This window comes from Rattus norvegicus, chromosome 9 (genome assembly GCF_021556685.1).
Source record: "Rattus norvegicus strain SHRSP/BbbUtx chromosome 9, alternate assembly SHRSP_T2T, whole genome shotgun sequence".
NCBI classification, from domain to species: Eukaryota; Metazoa; Chordata; class Mammalia; order Rodentia; family Muridae; genus Rattus; species Rattus norvegicus.
The window spans coordinates 37,368,421-37,390,275 of record NC_141542.1 but is presented as its reverse complement, the minus strand read 5'-3'; the positions used below and the strand labels follow the sequence as shown (position 1 = coordinate 37,390,275).

Here is a 21,855-nt window from a genome sequence, read left to right as displayed (position 1 = left end):
TAAGCTGATAATTTCCTCAAGAGATTATGGCCTAGATTCTATGACCCTTAGAATAGAAACAAAACATGTTTTCCCAGTGCAACTAACAATTTCAACTGCTACAAGGAAATCATGGTAATTTAGACACTTGAATTTTAGTACTTGTAGACTCCCCATAATGGTGCTTGAACATTAAGTGCCACACCTCATATTTGATCCTAAGTTGTTAGTTTTATCCAACCCTTTTACATGGAATGTTCGGTGAAACCACAGTTCTTTGCTGGTCTAAATTCTGGCCTTTTTAAAGGTCTTATCCATATTCAATAAGACCCACCATTTCTTTCCAAATTCCCTTTTTTTTTGTCCTACCTTCTAGTGACACCTGATTCATAATTATCTATCTCTTGCAGTTTCTTGTGACGTGGTGAATGGCATTGCCATACAAGGAACCTTTTTATATATATAAATAGCAAACTATGTAAGGAGCAGAGACATCTGAGAATAATTCATTCTACCATTGGTGAGTTTGAGGTGGGTACATGTCTATTAGGTATTGGTAAACCGAATACAGAAAAGTCCTGGTGGGGGTATAGAAAGAAGAGGCCTAAAACACTGCAATCGGTTACTGGGTTTATGAGCTATGAAGAACACCTTTCTGCTTTAGGATACCATGCTTCTTCGTTAACTTAGGTTAAAAGGTGACACCAGTGTGTTTAAGCTTGGTCAGATTCAATAGGTCATCCAGAAATCTTTTGGTTATTTGAAACCAAGAAAGAGGAAGGGGGTCCTACATAATAAGTAGAATGGCCTAAAATAAGACCCGGACTGATCACTTAAATTTGATTTTAATATTCAAATAAGACAGGCTTTCAAAAAACCCCAGAGAATTTATAGTATAAATAAATGCAATTACCTGCAGTTCAAAATGACCCCAATTTTCTGGCTTCCTTTCTGTAGTTGATAATTCGACTAAGAAGTTTCTATTGTGTCATTGTCAATGCTCAATAGTCACATTCAACCTCATCATTGCTGGAAACCCTTGTGTTCCTTACATCTCAGTCAGGAAGGGATCCAGGGAAGCAGAGACCTACCCAAGCAATGGCTGCCATCAGCAACTCCACATTCACTGCTTCTCGGGACTCTTGAGCAGTGGCTCTCAACTTTACTAATGCGGCGACCGTTTAATACAGCCCCTCACATTGCAGTGACCCTCCAATCATAAAATTATTTCACTGCTACTTGATAGCTATAATTTTCTACCATTATGAATGATAAAGTAAATTTCTGATATACAAAATAGCTGATATGAGACCCCTGATGGGGTTGTGACTCACTGAGTGAGAACTTGGGCTCTAGAGGAAAGCAAGCCATGGATACCCCCAAACAATACTACTATTGTTAATAGGTTAATACCTCTGCAGGTTAACCTTGCAGAAAAACACTGGAGGGAAAAATCTATTATATAATTATATATACTATTTACATAATATATTATATATTATAATATGTAAATTATTATATAATTTAAATTATGTAATAAATTTCCCCCTAAAAATCCTAAAGACTCAATATTCCAAAGCATGAATGGTCTGAGGCTGAACTCACTAAAAAACGGGTTTTCCGTCCCATTTTATTCCAGGGGGCCAGGACTGTAATCAGTATTGTTTTCTTATGAAAGATGCTAAGATCAATTGTCAGCTCCTTTTCATTTCTTTAATTGGCAAGTCGCGTATGTTTGCCTGTATTTATATGCTTCACTTTAATTTTTAAAATTCTAGAATACCATTCTATCTCAATGTCATTAGCTGTTTCCCACACCAATTCCATCCTTGCCTTTCTGTAGATTAATTACTGAGTGTTTTAGCAAGAAACAAGATTCACCCTTCCCCTCCCCCTTTGTTTTTGCTAATCAAAAGCCAAAATTAACTGCCTATAATATAAACTGACCAGCTTTCTTCTTTGCTCTGAATGCTATGCCAGAACTGAACCATTACAATATCAAAACATCTGAGCTACTGTGGCTAGCCTCCACGAATTAGAAACGGCTAGAATGTCTGAAAGCGAATGTGGAGTCAGGGATGGACGGGCCAGACTAGAAGATGAATGAAAAGCAGTGTGGTCTGTAGAGTGTTCGAATTTTTTTTTCAAAAGGAATTTTTTACCCCAGGCCAGAAGCCTTTGTGTCAGGGAGACTGTCTCATTTCTCTGCTCAAAGGCTGTCAGAGATGACTGAGACTTGAGAGCAGTTTCTGATGTTGACGAGGTCAAGGCAGGCAGTACTGTGAACCATCCGTCACTGCCTCGATGGTAACCCAAGAAGACACGTGAGCCCCACGCTGAAACCTGGAAGGCTATTTTCTCTGGAGAAACGGGGAGAGAGGGGGAGGTATAGAGGAGAGAAAGGAAGAAAAGACATAGGTCAAATGGTCACCGCCGTGAAGTTTACCGCATTAGTATTCAGCTAGAATCAGAGAAACTTGCTCGTTCCCAGCTGGGAATATTCTGAAGAAAGAACTGACTAGAGGCAAAAAAGTGTATTAATATTACTGTGCTTAATCAATATAGAAAATCCTCCAATGTGCTTTTGTGGGCAGCCCATCAAAGTTAAGACCTTCAGTGATTACAGTTCCTTCTGATTATGTTTGCAAACAATGCAGGTTGGTTCCTCAGTACTCAGACTATAGAAGCCCAGTACTCGCAACTTATTCTCCACCCTAGGGATACTCTGGGTTTGCATGAACCTAATCTAGCTGCACTCCAATCCCCCATCTTTGCAACACTAGGCACAGGATCAGTGGAGGCAAGTCTCATGGGACAGGGTAGCTCTCTACCCTAAGAAGGATGGACAGAGGAAACCATCACTTGTTATATCTGTAGAAATGACCAGTAAAGACAGGCCAACTCAAAGCCACGTTGCTGATAGCCTTAAAATTGAGAATAGATACTGAAATATTAAGTGATAACACCAGAGCCTCCTAGTCTCACTTCCTGAGATGAAATGAAGGGGTTGGGTATCTAAAATATGGTACCTAGCCAAAATATCTTTACAACCTTCTGAAATACCAAAAGCTATGTCAATCAAAAGGCTATACAGTCTATGTAAAGATATAAAGACAAGTTTTGGTTGTCATTTTCCAAACACATATAAATGTTCCCCAATTTGGAGGAAACTTTTCTTTTCATGAAATAGTTTTTATGCGAATGGATGTTTTGTTTGTGTGTATTGTCTGTGCACCATATACACATGTACTTGGTGCCCTCAGAGGCCACTAGACAGATGGTATTGGATCTCCCATGGGTCTGGAGTTACAGATGGCTGTGGGCCACCATGTAGTAGTTAGGAATCTAACCTGAGTCCTCTTTAAGGGCAGCCTCTGTGTTCTTAATTGCTGAATATCTCCCCAGTCCCAGTTGGAGGACAGTAGCCTACTTTCAATTTGATTATTTGGAGTTTTTTAAAAAAATGACTTATTTGGGGTGGCAACCCCCTTTACAAGCACAGACTGAACACATTTTTTCTCTTCTCTGTAACTGACACTTCACTTTTGACTGATTTTTTTTGTGCTCCCCTCGCTTTGAAATGCTTCTGAATTGGATAATATCTTCACGTTTTTACTTGTGGTTTTTATCAAGCTCATGTTAAATACCACTGAACCCACCTTAGATTGATCCCTGTAGAATTCCTTCTGGCAACTTGCCCAAGCAGGTACCCTGACATGTATCTTAACTATGGCTTGAGGTTTTTGGTAATGGCATTCACTTGTAAAATAAAATGTGTTTTTTTTTAAATGCTTATCAGTATCATTAAAATTAATCATAAGTTTAAGTGCTAGCATTTGTTTTTCTTGGTATTAAATATAGAAGCAATCACATTGTCAGTGTTTATCAACTAGTTCCTCTTTGTGCATCACAAAATGTGATGACTTGGGCCATAGCATCTATAGTCCTACCCTTCTTCTATTTCATCATTAACTGCACACTTTTCTGCTCCATTCTTCAAAGACTTGCTCAGATAAAGCTGAGGTTGGTAAACACAACTACCCAGAAGTCCAGCTTCTGAGGGAGAGCTTAATAGAAAAAAAGCTAAGATTTGTCTCTCTGTACCATTCTTGCCTTAGATGAAATCTTATCCTCTGTTTGGTGACAACTGGTTCTCTCACAGTATCAAAAAAGCATACTATTTATGGTGTCAGTTATTGAAAACTATTTAAGATGTTAATTATTGGGCTGGAGAGATGGCTTAGTGATTTAAGAGCACTGGCTGCTCTTTTAGAGGTCCTAAGTACAATTCCCAGCAACACATGGTAGCTCACAACCATCTGAAATAGGTTCCAATGCCCCCTTCTGGTGTGTATAAAGATAGAGACAGTGTTCTCATAAATATTTAAAATGATGTTAATTATTGAAATTTCCATCATGAAAACCTTAACATATGACTACTACCAATTTTCTATGAAACAGAGTGTTGTATTTCCCTAGACCCTTGAGTAAATAATTCATTCAAAATATATTAATTTCAAGTCTACTATGTTCCCAGAAAAATCTAATTGTTGAAGATTGAATAAGAGACAACATTCTCACTTCCACAAGACCTAAAACTATAGTTGGATGAGATAAATTAATAAATGATTATGACAAGATATAGTAAGTGCTTGTCTTAATTAGTTTTCTCTTGCAGTGATACGATACCATGACCAAGGCAGAAGAAAGTTTATTTGGTGCTTACAGTTTCAGAGGATTAGAATCGCGACTATCAGGGGAGAGAGAGTGGCAGCAGGCAGGAAGTCATAGCAGCAGGAACAGAGCTGAGAGCTTACAACCTGATCCACAAGTATGAGGCAGAGAGAGAGAGAGAGAGAGAGAGAGAGAGAGAGAGAGAGAGAGAGAGAGAGAGTTGATTTTAAATGGAGCAAATCTTTTCAAACCTCAAAGCTCATTGCCAGTGACACATCATTTCCTACAAGAACACTATCCCTTCTAATCCTCTGAAAGAGTTCCGCCAACTGGGGACCAAGTATTCAAATATACTGTGAATGGGATTTGTGATCCAAACTAACACATTGCTACATTAAGAAACTAAAGCATGGATATACAGAGATGGTGTAAGCAAATAATGTAACTGTTTTAAGTGGGATGAACAAAAGCTCTACACAAGGGACCCTACTAACAAGTATTGGAATGAGAGGAGAGAGGTATGTGAGTAAAGTTCTAGACTAGGTTATTGCAATGGTCAATTCCAGAGGCTACATAGAACAATGGCTTCAACTCTTCCATGGGCCAGTAAAAGACACAGGGCAACCGGCCCAGAGTAGGAGAGAAGAAAAATAAAGAGAAGTATTGAGGAAGACCACCTAGCCCTCCTGGGGAGAACTGTGAACAGCTATGTTAGTTTTCTGTGTCTGTTAAAAGAAATTATTACAAACAGAAAACAAAATACCAAGAATTTATTCTCTAGGAGTTCTGGAAGCCGAAAATAGGAATCAATGTGGGAGCAGACTATCTGAGTATCTTCTAGGAATTTACACAGTTTCTTTCCAAGGTGCTGCTGTCTACTGTTAGTCCTTGGCTTTCTTATAGTTCAGCCCCTGCCTTTGTCTTTAGGTCAACTTCTTTGCATCTTTCAAATAGTTCAGTCTAACTTCAGGATATTCTCATCTTAAAATCCTTAATTTGGTTAAAGCCATGTTATACCCCTTTCCTCAAATAAGGTCAGGGGAATAATTTGAAAGTTTCACCAGTCAATACATGGTCATATTTTTACTTTTTTACTCGAGAGAGTCAGGGCAAGGTTTGAGCAGAGATTCAAGCACAATCCTCTATACTTTAAAGGACTGCTGCTTGCTGTGAAGTCTTCAGGGACAGGATAAAAGCTCAGAGACCTAGTAAAAGGCAGATAGCACATTTTCCCCATGTTCTCCACCACCTTTTATTTGCTTTGGTGTTTTGGGTAGCAAAGTTCGGGACAGCTTAATTGCAAGATGGAATTATAAAAGGATCACAAGATATTCTTTTCCATAAATAGTAGGATTCTATGAGAAGGAAAATAACACATTCATCAAAGTTTCAGGTAGGCAAACTCTAGGTTGACCACTTATACAGCAAAATGTTCATTACGTCATTAGTTAGATCATTGTCTTCGGAGTGATGACTCTCATCACTTACCCTGTGCCAGTGAATGATTGAATTGCATTACGCATGTTATTTCATATTCAAGTTTTGTAACATTCATTGTCATGATCCATCAATCAATCAAAGACTAGCTTAAGGTGTCTGTCTCAAAAACCACAGAAATTTCTCTTGATTGTGGAGGCTCTCAAGTCCTCATTCAAGCATATTTGGTATCATGTGAGGGCCTGATTTCTGGGTCATAGATGGGGCCTTCCAGTTGTGTCCTTATATCTTGGAAGAAGTTGGCGAGTCTACGTGCAGCCTTGTCTTTATGCTATTCATTTCAGTCATCCGGCATTTCTATCATACCCTGGTTGACACCAAAAGTTCTTGCTCTGCAAAATCATCACTTTGAATGAGGGTAACATTTCAGCATACGAGTTTTGGGAGGACACGGACATTCAGACCACAGTATGCAGTGAAGTAGACAGCATCAATTCTCTCTGTTTTTCTCCTAGCATCATACAGTCAGACAGATTCAAATATTGAATTATTCTAAACCAGAACATTAGTAGATAAACAATGCCTTGCACCATTACCAATATCTTTTTAAAATGCTAATTTGATGTTAAGATTAAGTTCAATATTTCAAGTACTGTATTTGGCCTGAGTCTTGAGTCAGTTTACCATCGGTGCTGCTCACATAAACCATGACCATAGAGCTGCCTGTGCCTCTTCATTTAGTTGCCAAGGAACCTGAGGTCTCAGTACTCTCTGATCTGTTACTTGGTTGTCTTTGTGATTTCAGAGAGGCATCTTCTCCATCACAGAAGAATGTAACGTTTTCTGAGTATGCCTCATATTAACCAATGACAGCTTCTAGAGAACACCTGAATCACTCCAGGTCGGACTCTTATAAATGACTCAGGTCTGACCCACTTATAAATCATACCTTGTTCTGCACTCTTCTAATATTAATCTTTGATGGAAGCCACTTAAAGGAAATTCTTTGTCACATTTAATGGGGGAATTCTTCATCATTTTTAAAAAGCCAACTTTTATATTAACATTGTTGATAACATTGATGGAATTTATGACCTATTACACCTACCAACATTCTTCAAATGGTGCAACCAAACTATAGACATCCCTTCATGTAAGCATTAACTACAATCCATGTGGTTGGGTTTTCTTCTCCTCCATAAACATCAATTCTGATAAGAGTGGAGACTCCAGACTTAAACCTAAAGTGAAGATTACAGAAGACAATCTCAAACATACCACATACAACCGCATATCCATATGTGAGAAACTCAGACAACTGATTGAGTTCTGTTAACAGTGTAAAAAAATAAAAAAAAAAACTTAACTTAGAAATAGCAAAGGTATATACTGCCAAACCTTAATGTATAGCAAGCAGAGGAATCATATGTCTTCTGATGTCATTAAAGAATATGGGAAATACAGGGAACAGGGAACACACCCAATACCCAGTGACAAAAACCAAAGAAGCATTGCTAACATTTTTACATGTGGTTTTCACATTGTGGTTACTACTTTAGAACTCACCTTATAGAAACATATGGGAACAGTTACAAGTGAAGTAACAGGGTGTCTTTGAAGCCTCCCTAAAACATGATCAGACATGAGTTGAGAGTATCAGAGTGGGTAAAGACCTTGGACAACATACACTCTGCTTGCAATAGAACCACAGACCAGACATGGCAGTGGTCTCACATGGCAACATAGGCCACTCAGATCACTGCAATAGCAACAGAGCTCCTCTCCCCATTGACATAGCCCCAGGCAGTAGCCCAGACCACAGGCATCTGAATGTCCCACAGAGGCAACATAAGCCATGGACATCCATCAACACAGGCTCTGGCTATTGAAGGGTCATAGAGCCAGACATGGCCCAAGGTGGCAGCCCAGACCAGACAACAGGATGGCCTCAGTTGGCTGTACAGTCTCCTTGTATCAGCCTATTCCTCAGTACCACGTGTCTCCAGTTTCACCTCTTCCCACTGCACAAGAAATGTTCAACTTCTCTTTCTCTCCCATCTCTCCATCATGTACTTTATCTTTCTCATCTCTCCACCACTTATTTGTTTATCCTAGTAGCAACCACTGCCCTCAGGTGCTCTTCGGTGTCTCTCAGCAGGCTGGATAGTGTGTGTGTGTGTGTGTGTGTGTGTGTGTGTATGCATGTATAAAAATTTAATAAACATTAATAACAAATTGAGATATATGTATATATCTAAGATGGAGTTTTATGTATATGAGTTATATATTATATGAATAATCAAATTGAGTGTTATATATAAAACTCAAGTTGAACTATATATATGAATTAAATATATTATATATAATGATATTGAGATATATATATATTATATATGGTCAACTTGAGAGTTTATATATATGAAACTCAAATTAAGTTTTATATATACATATTATATATAATCAAATTGAGAGTCTTATATATACATATACAAATACACACACACACACACACACACACATATATATTTATATAAAATGAAAGTGTAAAACAAGAGCTATACCTACTGGTTGTATAATTCAAAAATCATAACAGTAATTGTGAAAAACTGTACAAAACCTGCTCAGTTAGCAATTTCTCATGCATGAAGCCCAAGCACTCTGGAGGATGCCCGAGTCCTTTTAGGGCACATATTTTCCCCAAAATGAAAATTATTTCTCATGAACTTGAACTAAGAACTTCTGTGACGTTTGAAGAAATGGAACTTTAAAAACATTTCTTCTTGTATCTCTTAGCAGGCCCACAGCGACAGACCAAACAAACACTACTCTAAACACACACTTTCCTTGCACAGTGGAGTGTCGGCCAGCATTTTTAAAGGATCATGTCGGATATAAGGTTGCACTCAAAAGTTTCAAATGCAGGGCATCAGGGGTAGACTCCCGAAACTGCTGGATTGATTCCTGCTCCCCTGGGATCTCTTCTCTCCTCTCTCTTTCCCTGCTTACCAACAATAATAATTCTACCGTGGAAGCTTCCCGTTGTCAATTCGTTCACAGAAACATCCAGATTGCAAACTGATATTAGTACACAGGGCTTCATTTGCCATGGTCAATGCCAGTAGAAACTGTTATGTCAAAAGTGCAGATCCAGCTCATAAAGGACAAGTGCGGCTCTACTTCTGTGGGGCGAAGTACAGAGCCTTTCTAGTTAAATCCTCCCCTAATGTAATGAGCTCACACAACGCAGCCTGTTTCCTTCCTGCCGTGACTGTGTTTCTGGCTGTTGCCTCTGTATCCAACAGCTGTGGCACTTGTCACTGAGACTATTAAGACAATTTCTCCATTCTAACAAGATTTTACTCTTGAGTAAAATAATTTTTTTCTCAGTATGGTTTCAGACTTCTTTCTACAGCAGTAATCAGTTTTCATTGAAGGGTGGCTTTTCCCCTCCCCGCACACTCGCAAGTGATTTATATTAGGCATTTAAAGACAAACATGAACTGTTTTATTATTTTGGTTATTTCTTTAAGCAAGCAAGCAAGAGAAATCCAACAATAACTTGGACTAGATTTACGGCTACCTCCTCCACCCCTGCTCTTGCCCTGGAGTCTGATGGAACTTGTGTGTCCTTGGAGGAATGGCAGAGGGAAATGCTAGGGGCCAATTGCTGATTTTATCATTCAAACACAAAATTTGTTACACCACTTTATCGGTCACAGGGAAAGCAATTATACTGTGGTTCAATTTTCCACTCAATGGCTGTACTGGGGATCAAAGTTGGTTTTTATGATGGGAAAAATGTTTTGCTATTTTATTTGTTACTTAAAATAAAGAAGCACCGTTACTATAATGCTTTCAGAGGGGTTTCTGCCCCTCCCCTGCTCCCTCATGAGAGACAGTAGATTATTTTGGCTTTCTCCTTCTCTTTGATTAAATAATCAGCTTTCTTCCTGTCCTCTAAAGCATATTTCACTGTAGAAATGAAATTGGCACGGTTTAAGGTAACATAGCATTAGGACTCTAATCAGAGCCATGGAGGGCAAACCTGCGTTATGCTATTTTTTTTTCTCTCCCAGTCTAATAGTTTTTTTCAAAAAGCAGTATCGTAATGTTTTCAGTGTGCCTGTGTGCTGTGCTATGTAGTATGCACAGGAATGTGTGTGCTTCATGTGCTTTCTGCACATTCATGTACTCTCCATGTGAAATGCTCCCATACCTGCCATTGGATTTATATAAAATAATATCTTTTTTTCTATAAAAAGAAAACACTTTTCTTTTTAGTTATGGGGAAATTTTGGTATGGACATTACACATTAAAATCATTCATTTAATTAAAAATAAAACATCGCTTATTATACTGTCACCATCCTTTAAAAAATCTTATCACCAGATTCATTTACATTCAGAAAAACCAAAGAAAAAATTCAAACGACAAAATTAGAAAAAAATAATTTAAGACAGCTTTAACTTTAGAGTTTGCTGATGCCTGGATTATTCATTTTAAAATTTCTTGTTTTTATACCAGGTATTCAATGATAAGGGTTTTTTTAAAATAGTACTTTAGTGCTTCAGCCCACCACACCGAGTAGTGAAGTGAAAGCCGTTACTTTTCACTGCACACTTACTCCTGAGTGTTGAGGAAAAAAAAGATTGAGGCAAGAGACAGGTATTTATCTCTTTCGAAATGTATCAGGTTCAGCCTCGCATTTCTGCTTGGTTTCAGCTTTTCTGATTTGATTGGGATCTTCTTTTTTTTTTTTTTTCTGGTCTCCTGCTAATTGCCTCCAGGCTCAGTCTCACAGACCCCCTGAATCTAGGGGCAGAGAATCTGGAGTCTGCTCTAGGTGACTAATTATGGTGGTAGCTGAGTGATGGTCTAGCTACCACAGGGCACTGTTGTCTTCAGTGGAGCTCCAGGCAGTGGCAGAGGCAGGGAGGGAGGGGGAGAGAGAGAGAGAGAGAGAGAGAGAGAGAGAGAGAGAGAGAGAGAGAGAGAGAGAGAGAGAGAAGTGAAGGCCCATCCAAGGGGGCTATCTGGACACAGAATTGAGAGGAGGAATATCTTCGTTACATCCAACTGCCTTGGCTAAGGGCTTTTGCCTGTCCCGATTTAAAGATTTAAATGACACTGACTTACAGCACCCTGGCCAAGAGATTGGGCCGCAGCGAAAGAAACTCCCACATATCTGAGAAAAGAATCTCTGCTAGTTACAGCTACTATTTTGTTGAGTGCATAATATGTGCTCACTTAAACATTAGCTCTTTAGAATGATCTTGTAAGATATAGGTCATGATTTGCATTCTCAGGGTGAGGCATATCGACCTTAAAGGTCTGGTTAAACTATTCTGCAACCATTATCAATTGAACCAAGGACATCGGGTTGCAAGCTAAAAACTTAGTCAAAAGATAATAGCAGATGTGGCTAATTTTAAATCTCATTTTCTAAGGCTTTGACTTTATTATTTTATGTTTTAAACCTGAGCACTTTTCTTCAAGGAAACCTTTAACTAAGGAATTGTTTTAGAATTTTCATGCATTTTTGGTAAAACATACTACTAAAAACTTAAATGTTTCCATCTAAGTCTTGTTTATTGCTCTTTGTTCCAAGGCTGTGAAATACAATCTGGTTATTGTAAATATTCATTGGAATAGTGCATCATTATTATTGAAACTGAAACAGGATGAAATTATGATTTTATTATATCTGTTAAAACGTTTTCCATTTGCTGACATGGTGACTATATAATGTTCCACTGAAAGGTTATTCTGTTTTTGATGCTTAGATAAAATACAGCTAGCCCAATTTTTTCTTCCTATTATTTTTAATGAAGTGAATGATGCATCTTAATCATTTTTGTATACCTATCAGTCGACTAATAATTTACCTATAAATTTGTCAGCTCAAAATTAGAGGCAAAACCAACTTGGGTTTGGCCAGGACATTGAAATTGGAATGAGATTAGGTGTCTTAAATATCTATCTTCAAGCCCGGGATGTATAACTGGAACATGGTGAAGAAGATTCCAAGCATTTCCCTCTATTTCTAGTGAGCTGTTCAACCTAGAGATTCACTGTCTGTTTTGACACCATAATGCAGTATAGGATTGTAAATGAGACTCACTGTCCTCAACATCAAACATTTCAAATAGGATATTATTTTATCTTTAATTTGTGAACCAAAGTCATTCTCATTCTGTGTAATTTTACATCAACTCCAAAGGATACAATTTCCAGGTTTTGTTAGAACAATAACTGAATACCTCCAGCTGACGTGGTAATCCTTGCTCTTTTGGAAAGTATAATAGCAAAAAAAAAAAAATTCCAAGTTTGGGAAATGACTGGAGAAGCCAAGAGAAAATAAGAACTATTCTATTTGGGTTGGGGGATTCTTTACTTCATACAGAGCATAATTGAATGTTTTAATTTCAAACAATCCCTTCTTGTTTTTTTTGATACTTTCTATTTGCATTCCTATTATTTGTTTACAACATTTCTTCCCTACAAAGCATCCAGCTTCCAAAAGACAGGATCCTTGAGTTCTTATTTTTCTGACTCTTATGCTCAACTGAAATAAAAAACTTAAACCTTATTGCAATGGTCAAGCAATACATAAGTGCATTTGTACATGTAAGTTGACTTTTAAGAAATGCATGTGTATGCAGAGATGCACAGCCAAACATTAGACAGAGCTTGGGCAATCCGAGAGAAGAAGGGGGCAGAAGGATTGATGGAGCCAGAGAGGTCAAGGACACCATAAGAAAACCTATAGTATTGACTAACATATATCCATAGGTGGCCACAGAGACAGAGGTACTAAACAGAGAGCGTATATGGGATGACCTTAAGCCCTCTGCACACATGTAATGGATGACCAGCTGCTTCTTCATGTAGGATCCATAACAACAGGAGCAGGGGGTGTCTCTGACTCTGTAGCCTGTCTTTAGACCCCTTCCCCCTAACTTAACTGCCTTGCCTAGCCACAGTAGGAGAATATGTACCTAGTCCTACTGCAGCTTGATGTGCTAAGGCTGATTGATGCCCATTGGAGGTCTCCCCTTTTCTGAGGAGTAAAGGACAGGAGGATCGGGGTGGGAGGCAGATGAGAGGAAGGGACTGGAAAGGAGAGGAGGGAGGGGAAGCTGTGATCAGGATGTCAAGCAAATAAATTAATTAATAAAAAGAAATACATGGATACATAAATACATATAATATACATATATATATATATGTAGCAATCTCATATTTTGTTCTAAACTCATACAGACCTTATATATACTATCTGTTTATGAATTAGTTCTAACATTATTAGAAGAGTCATTGGATTTATTATTGGTAATACACAGAATAATTGTTTTTGAGAAGAAATAACATGAAGTGAGATTTCTCCAAGAAAATTCTAGTCTAATTTCAGACGCAATGAACGGAGTTAACTCTTTTGTCTTCGGTTTGCTGAGCAAGTCAAATTTTTTCTCTTTTATTTCTTGGGCAGCTCACAAAAGAGAAACATTGAAATCTTGAACAAAAAGGAAAGCTCTCTGACTTCCCTGTCTTAACAATCCCACCATCACAAACTTCTATATACAAACACTGGGTTCCAAATAGCATCATCTGTAAATAAGGCTGCCATTTCGAGCTTAAAAGCACTGCTGATGAGCAGCAGAATGATTGCTTAAAATATCCTAAGGGGATGAAAACTAAAGTGGAGAAGGAATTATTTAAGCATAACTAAAGCATAACTAAAGGGAGAGATAACCAAATGGAGAAATAGTGTTAAGTTAAAAAAGAATAATTTCAGGAAAAGAATCAGCACACACACACACACACACACACACACACACACACACAAACTCACACACACACACTCATACATACACACACACATATTCAAACTTTCTCAACAGTCTATTGGGATGTGGAGAATTAGTTCTAATAGAAAATGGTAGGGAAAAAAAAAAGACAAAAGTGAACAAGTGCTTAAACTTAGACCAAAACCAGTCAAGGGTAAAGCAAAGATTAGGACAATCTCACTTATTAATAAATCCCACTTATTCTTGAGTGTCTCGGTTTCAAGAAATGAAGTTATCGTGTTTCTCTTAACTTGATCTTATAAGAGAATGCTTATGAATAATTTGTAAGCACTCCTTAAGTAACAGCCTGCTTTGCATGACAAAGATAATGATTACCTGCACATACACTGCACATCTGAAACTTATAATATATTTTAATCATAAAGCAAAAAGCACCGAGTCTGTCTTTTAAATTACTACATAGGTAAAATCTGTGTTCTTTAGACCTTTAATTCTTGCCCCAAATCAATTCTACTTTTGGTATAAGCCTACTTACAGCAGCAGTAAAAAAGCCATTACTACTCCTCCCACGTTCTTCTCCCATGGTTCTTCAGCCTGGTGGATTTAGTTGAGCGAAATGTGCCTCCCACTTGTGTATCCACTGTGGCATTTATCATCACAGCTACATTTTTAGGAAATGATGTTAAGTGGAAACTTCCTTGTCTCTTCCTTTACCCCTTTAGTTGAAGAATGGTAAGGCAACAATTTTTCCCCTTCCCTAATTTTGAAAAGACATGAAGAATAACAAAAGAGAGTCTATATATGTTCAAGAATGTTCTGAGTATAAGCAAATGGTTTTTATTCTACATTTACCATTTGGGTGGGCTCTTTTATTTTAATGACATTCAATAGAAGTGAGTAGTCTGCTGAAGGCAATCCACACACCTCTTACATTAGTGCTACGCCCATCTACTTGTCTGCATGTGTTTGAGTGCTCTGTGGACTATACCTGTAACTGTTTAATTTTATTTCACCTGGCTGGCTTGCTTCTATGCAGTATGTGTTGCTGTAATTATCATTGAATGTTTCCATACCTTCATTCTTTGCCACATAATAAGTACAAGTAAATAATGCAAAACGAGGGTGGTGTCCTGTGTGGATTCATCTGGCTAAGTCCAGGTATTCAGTAAAATAACACTTTAATAAAATTTTAAAATAATGAGTTACTGTTTGAGAATTTTATACATACATAGAAACAATGTGTTTTGATCAGATCTGTACCAATTCCTTCCTCTGAAATCTACCTCCACCCCCACCCCAAATACACACGCATACATCTTCATATGCTTCCTTTAGAGACTTGTGGAAGAGTTGGGGGAAGGATTGAGGGACTCAGAAGGGATAGGGACTCCACAAGAAGACAAACAAGTCAACTAACCTGGACTCTTGGGGGTTCCCAGAGACAGAACCACCAACCATAAAGCATACATGGGCTGGACCTAGGCCGGCTAAACATATGTAGCCGACTTGCAGTTTTGTCTTCATACAGGTCCCCAACAACTGAAGAGGGGGTCTGTTGCCTGTTTGTGGATCCTATTTCCCTAACTGGGCTGCCTTGTCTGGCCTCAGTGGGAGAGGATATGCCTGGTCCTGCAGTGACTTGATGTGTCTAGGTGGGTTGATAGCCAGAGAGGGTCTCTCCCTTTCAGATGAGAAGAATGGGAAGATGGCGGAGAGGAGGGTCTGTGTGAGGGGGAACTGAGAGGAGAGGTATAGCTGCCATCTGGATGTAAAATGATTAAGTAAATAAATTAATGGGAAAATCTCTACATTTGAAAAGCAGATCTAAAACACACACACACATACACACACATACACACACACACACACACACACACACACACACACACACACTGATTGTATGTGCATGGGTATGGGACCAACCGGTTGAGTGTGGCTGGTCTCTCAGAGGCAACATTCCTGGATAGAAGTGATTCTCTCTTTTCAAGAAGTCAACAATTATTTATGAAACTCTCCCTATCTGTGCTCAGATTTTCGCTGGCTTCATCATGTACAGATCTTGTGTAGCTGACATACCTGTTGTATGTTCATGTGTGGAATGGTCCTATTACACCAGGAAAATACTGGTTTGCTGGAAACATCACTCACTCTGGCTCTTACAGTTTTTCTTCCCCTCCTTATGAAGATCCCTGAACTTTGGGAGGAAGGTTGGGATGTCGATGACCCACTTAAGAGCTGATCACTTCAAGATCTGCAGGTTGAGCAATTGTGAGTCACAGAAGGCCTGGGGACAAGCAAGAGGACTTGACTAAAGCAACCATTGTTGGGATGAAGCTGTGGTGTGAGTTTTGTATAGTGATGTAAACATTTAGTTGTCTGGTGGAGTTTGGCAAGCATATTTACTGCTTCTTCTTCCTAATCGTGAAATCAAGCCTAAAGCATGACAGTCAGTGCTGTTTACTCAGTTCATGTGGAACTATATAGTTCAGGAAAGTTATTCAATTTTACTAACTACTAGCTATGTATTCGTAATGTCTGCATGTGGTATGAGTATTTGCAGCTGAATGTATGATGCCTTCCATGAGGAAGATGGAAGAAATGATGGAAACATTGAAGGATGTAGTATTGACTAAAAGATGGCACAGAATATATGCACATTAGAAGGATAATATCATTGTGGGATTAAGTGCAAATGTGCTGATCAGTTGCTGTTTTTAACCCTAGGATTCTTAAAGACAAGATTTTGTCTGAAAAGCTCTTTTAGAATCTCAGAGAAAACAAACCTATTTTTAGAAGAATTATTATTACGTCTTCATATTTATTCTTTCTCATGCCCATTGTTTCTCTCTGTCTCTCTGTCTCTCTGTCTCTCTCTGTCTCTCTCTGTCTCTCTCTCTCTCTCTCTCTCTCTCTCTCTCTCCCCTCCCTCCTTCCTTCCTCCCTCCCTCCCTCCCTTCACCCCCCCTCAGAAGTTTTCAGAAGTTCAAACAAGGGGCTATCCAATGAGTAAATATAAAAGCAGACATGAAATGAGGTTTAAAAAAATTAAGAGTAAAAACCTTGAACAGTTTCAAGGGACTGTGGGTAAAAGTACATGGAGAACTACCATGGTATAGTGTTAATTCACTTTAGGTTCAAATGTCCTAAGATTAACTTGCATGAAGTGTGTAGGAGTTAGAATTGCGTCTCTTAACTACCCCAGCTCTGAATTTCATGTCTTAGACATGGTATTTAGAGGGCACATGAATGGACAGTAAAGAATTTAAGATTCCATTATCAGATCCTATTATTTGTCAGAATGAGGCAAAGGGAAGAAACATTAAGCAGGGCCGTATCTACCACTGATCTGTAGAACTGTAAGTTTACCATCTCTTATTAGTAGCAACAATTTAATGCGTGCCTACAGTGTACCAAACGCTGCTTGGCAGGGTTCACAGATAGTTTCTGTGAAATCCTGAATAAGCTAGTTATTTTCTGAAATATAAATGATACTTCCTATCCTGATTACTACTCAGATTTACCAAGGCACTAGATATATGAGACAACACATATAGATATAATAGGTAATGATACATACAAATATATACTATTTAACAAAACAGTACATATAGATATATACTAGGTAGCCAGTGAAATGGAATATGTGCATCATCTGTTCTAATATTCAGGTCCTTTGAGGCATTGTCTGCTTTTCTTCATAGCAAGCAGAGAAGACCCTACTTGATGTCAAGAGAGAGGCGGGCCTTCCCACAGTGTACTATGCAAGTAGATCTGACTTTCAGAAGACCCAAATAGAACTAATTACCAGGATCTGAAAGATGCCAGACCACCAGGGCTGCCATGTTCTAGGACTATTGTCATAACCATTCCTTCACATGTATTAAGAGGCTCATAGGCCAAGGATGAATATCAGGCATCTCATTGGTAGGAAAAATAAGTCAGTATGGGGGCCTTGGGTTTTTCCACACACATTAAAAAGCTTGATAATACACACTTAGAAATATTTGAACACGTCACACAGAGAAAGAATCCCCTGGCTTTGGCTTCAGCTCATTGAATAGATTGCTTGCTTAGCATGCTTAAAGCCCTGGGTCAGTCTCTACCAATACAGAAACTGTCTGTGGAAGTACATTCCTGTAACTCAGCACCGAAGACAGAAAGGAAAGGAAAGTTCAAATGGAAGAACAGACTAGGATACATGAGACCCTCTCAACCAAACTAAACAGAAAAGAAACAAATCAGACAAGCACAAATCGCAGATAAGCCATTTACTTCAGAAACCATATGTTTATTCACATACTTGAGAAGGATCAATAGCCTTTATCTGGGTCAGTTTCATGCATATAAATGGAAACAATCTGTTGTGAAAAAGTATGAACTGAAGATGACTGGGAGCTGCTAAGGAGGGGAGATGAAAGACTTGAAAAGAAACAAGGCAAAATTATTGTGCACATATTTGCTTAAGATAGCAAGTAAACACTTGCTACTTCTACGCTTCTCTATGCTCTATAAAATGTCTGTCACATTTTATAATGTTAAATGTTTGTGAAACAAACATTTTTTTTTGTGTGTGTGTGTGTGTGTGTGGCACAGTTGAGCACTGAAATACAGAGGTCTTCTGGGGATATGGACCAGGGAAGTCCATTAAAATGTGTGGAACTTTGAGGTAGAACCTTAGAAAAAGTAGACTCAGATGTTAAACTGTAGCATAAGGAGGCATATCATGTAACAACGTGTTTCGAAGTCCAAAAAGGCCTTTGATAAAATGTGTTTCTCCTTCCCCTGAAGAAAAAATAATTTGTATTTTATGTGTAGGTGTGCTTTTCTCACATTTGAGTCTTGACTGAGCTAAGTTGCTGTAAAGAATAGACTAGCCAGATAGTCTTGTCTTTGTTGTTTAATTGTGTGCATGTGTATGTCTGTGTATGTGCATGCGAGTTCAAATGCGTGAAGACTCCAGAAGCATTCTCTGGATCCTCTGCAATTGTGTCCCTGGTGTCTGGGAAGGCCAGATGGGGGCAACACATCTCCTAGAACAGAAGTCTTAGATGGTTATGAGCAACCATGTGGGTGCTTGGAATTGAGACAGCTTTCTGAAGTGCATCCAATGCTCCTAGCCACTGAGCCTCAGTCCTCTCATTTTTCTTTCTTAATATAGTACACACACACACACACACACACACACACACACACACACACACACACTTTGGTCCTATGCAAACAGCTTATTTAATTCGGAAACCAATATGGTAATGACTAGAAATCCCTAGATATTAAATGATAAAAGTTACTCAAACAAGGAAAGATAGCAGGACATAAAATTTAACAGTCTACATATAATAAGGTAAAACAGATAATGGTGTAGGAAAAAAACCCAGCACATTTTCATTAATTTGGAAACAACATGTACAAAACTAACCTGATAAAAACTTTTACTCAAAGTCATGAAAAATAGACACATAATGGAAAATATATTATTTTATCCTGCGTGGGATGATTATACGGCACAAAATGTTGGGTTTCTTCAGTTACCTTATTAACTTACTAAAAAATTAATATGTAGCAGTTACATCTTTTGTGTTGAAGGTAGCTAGGGTGATATAAAAATTTATATGTGAAGAATAAACATAAATGTAGCCTGGAAATCCTGGGGAATGAAAGCTTCCCAGGGGATTATCTTGTTTGTTATTATAGACATTTGAAAATATCTGATTAAGACAGTGTGGAAACTGGTACTTCAGCTCTCCAATAGAACAGATGGTCTGGGAGCAGAGAGGGCCTGTGGGGACACGGGATGTATGTAAGTCAGGAGGTATTTCAACTCTCTGGCACAAGCTTCTGTACCAACAGGATAGGCATTTGACATAATGACTTTGCTCTGTATCTTAGACAAGAATTGCATTGCAGGAGATCCGATATTTAAATATGAAATATGAGCCCACATATGTAATTATTTATCAACTATTTGCCTCATTGTTGTGATACAGTATCTGACAAAACAAAACAAAACAAAACAAAACAACAACAACAATAAACTAAACTACCTTACCTCTTAATTTCATGGAGGAAAGACTCACTTTGGCTCAGAGTTTGAGCCAAGACCTGTCTCAGGAGCCCAGGAGTGTGAGGCAGCTGGTCCCATTATAGTCACAACTAGGAAGCATCAAAGGATGAATGCTGGTGTTTGGCTTCTTTTCTTGTTTGAAAGGAAGATTATCTTCTTATCAAAAAGTGAGACGAGGACAGTGTCTGAACTAATAAGGTGTCATTTCTAGGATGTACATTTAAGGATGAAGAGAAGTGGCGCTGGGGACTTGGCTCAGCTGTGAAGAGCACGCTGTTCTAGACCCGATTCAGATCCCAGCACCCACATCCAGGTATTTCACAACAGCCTGGATCTCCAGTTGCAGAGGATCCGGAGAAGGCTTCTGGAGTCTTCACGCATTTGAACTCGCATGCACATACACAGACATACACGTGCACACAATTAAACAACAAAGATAGGACAATCTGTGCTAGTCTATTCTTTACGGCAACTTAGCTCAGTCAAAACATGAACTGAATCTCAAACATTCCAATCTAAACACTTCTTGCATGAGGCCAAGAAACTCGTGAAGATTTCTTCTCAAGCTGTGCAATGTAAGTATCGTATCTCTAAGGACCAAAAACCTTAGCATATTTAGGAAAGTCATGCAAGAACCAGCCTAATTTCCCCACCATTTTTTTCAATCACATATAAACAATAACAAAAGGAAAAACGATTGATTATGCAGGGGAAACTTTGCTGCTTACAACTAGGACTGGTTTTGAAGAAATGGGTTTCCCCAAATCCAGTAAGTTAGAAGAATAGTTTTGTTATTTTTTAATTAACAGTAACTAACTATTAATAGTAACTAATTAATACTACTAATTAATAGTAACTAACTATTAGGTCTTCATTTTAACAAAAATGAACTGAAATATCAGCGCCTACTTTTTGTTAATATGAAGATTAAACGATATACACTATATATACGTATCGACACATGTTCAAGAAAAATACCTGTTATTGCTGTCTTTCGTAGTATCACATTCTTCCTTTTTGGCCTATGCCACACACAGCATTGCACATGTGTACCCAGGCCGAAGCACAAACATGTGAATTCAGATGTCTCCTGGTGTATTTTACAGCTTCTTTCCTTGTGACTTAACATAGTGTATTATTGTATGTGTCAAATAAAATGTCAATTTCATTCCACTGTAAATGTGTCATGTCATGCTTTTCAAAGTCCCCCTGGAGTTTCAACAGCCTTTCAGCCTTTCTCATGCTGCTGGGAGCCTAGCCCACATCCAGAGCTCCTCGGCGTGTAGCATGCTTGTATCTGTTGACGTCTTGTCTCCTTTGGTTAGTTTATGCATTTGCCTCATGCCACAGTAGCAAGTATTTAAGGATCCTCCTGAATGTAGGAGTCAGATTTTATTTCTTTTAGAAATCTTCCAAAGCACCTAAAGGTTGTGTTACATTCAGCTAATTGACCATAAACCCTCACCAGATGAAATGACTTGCAGAACATCGTGATATATTTTTGCAGTCATGTTTCAAGATAAGGGAGTGGTGCAGTAAAAGTAGGCCATACACTTATAAAATCCATCTAGAATCAGAGACTGTATAACAAAGAACGTGGGGACTATATCACACAAATCATGTCACTATATAGCTTCACATATTAACCTCAAGGGGCTCTTATGGGGAGCCTTTGACAACTTGTCATATTTCAAACCAAGCTCTAACATACTCTGACACTCCTAAAATCTTGAGTAATATGCCAGAAGTTGACAGTGACTGCTGCTGGTGGTCTCGCCTGCTCTGCCTAATTTCATTCCTTAGGGTCTTACCAGGAATACTACCATAGAGCAACAAGATAACAATACCGGTCCTGATTCCCGTCATTTGTAAGATAGCATACATCCAGGCTT

At 38.4% G+C, this 21,855-nt stretch overlaps 1 long non-coding RNA gene across 4 annotated transcripts in view; it reads left to right on the top strand.

The window, feature by feature from the left end:
- LOC148003653 (uncharacterized) overlaps positions 1 to 21,140 on the top strand; it is a 58,280-nt gene extending 37,140 nt beyond the window's left edge. For 2 of the 4 annotated variants that reach the window (XR_015629942.1, XR_015629943.1), the window contains 2 exons: positions 390 to 510; positions 20,175 to 21,140. This is a non-coding gene — a long non-coding RNA (uncharacterized LOC148003653). The remainder of the gene's footprint in view (positions 1 to 389; positions 511 to 20,174) is intronic. The other 2 variants (XR_015629945.1, XR_015629944.1) reach the window with 2 other exon arrangements.
- Positions 21,141 to 21,855: the final 715 nt, after the last annotated feature.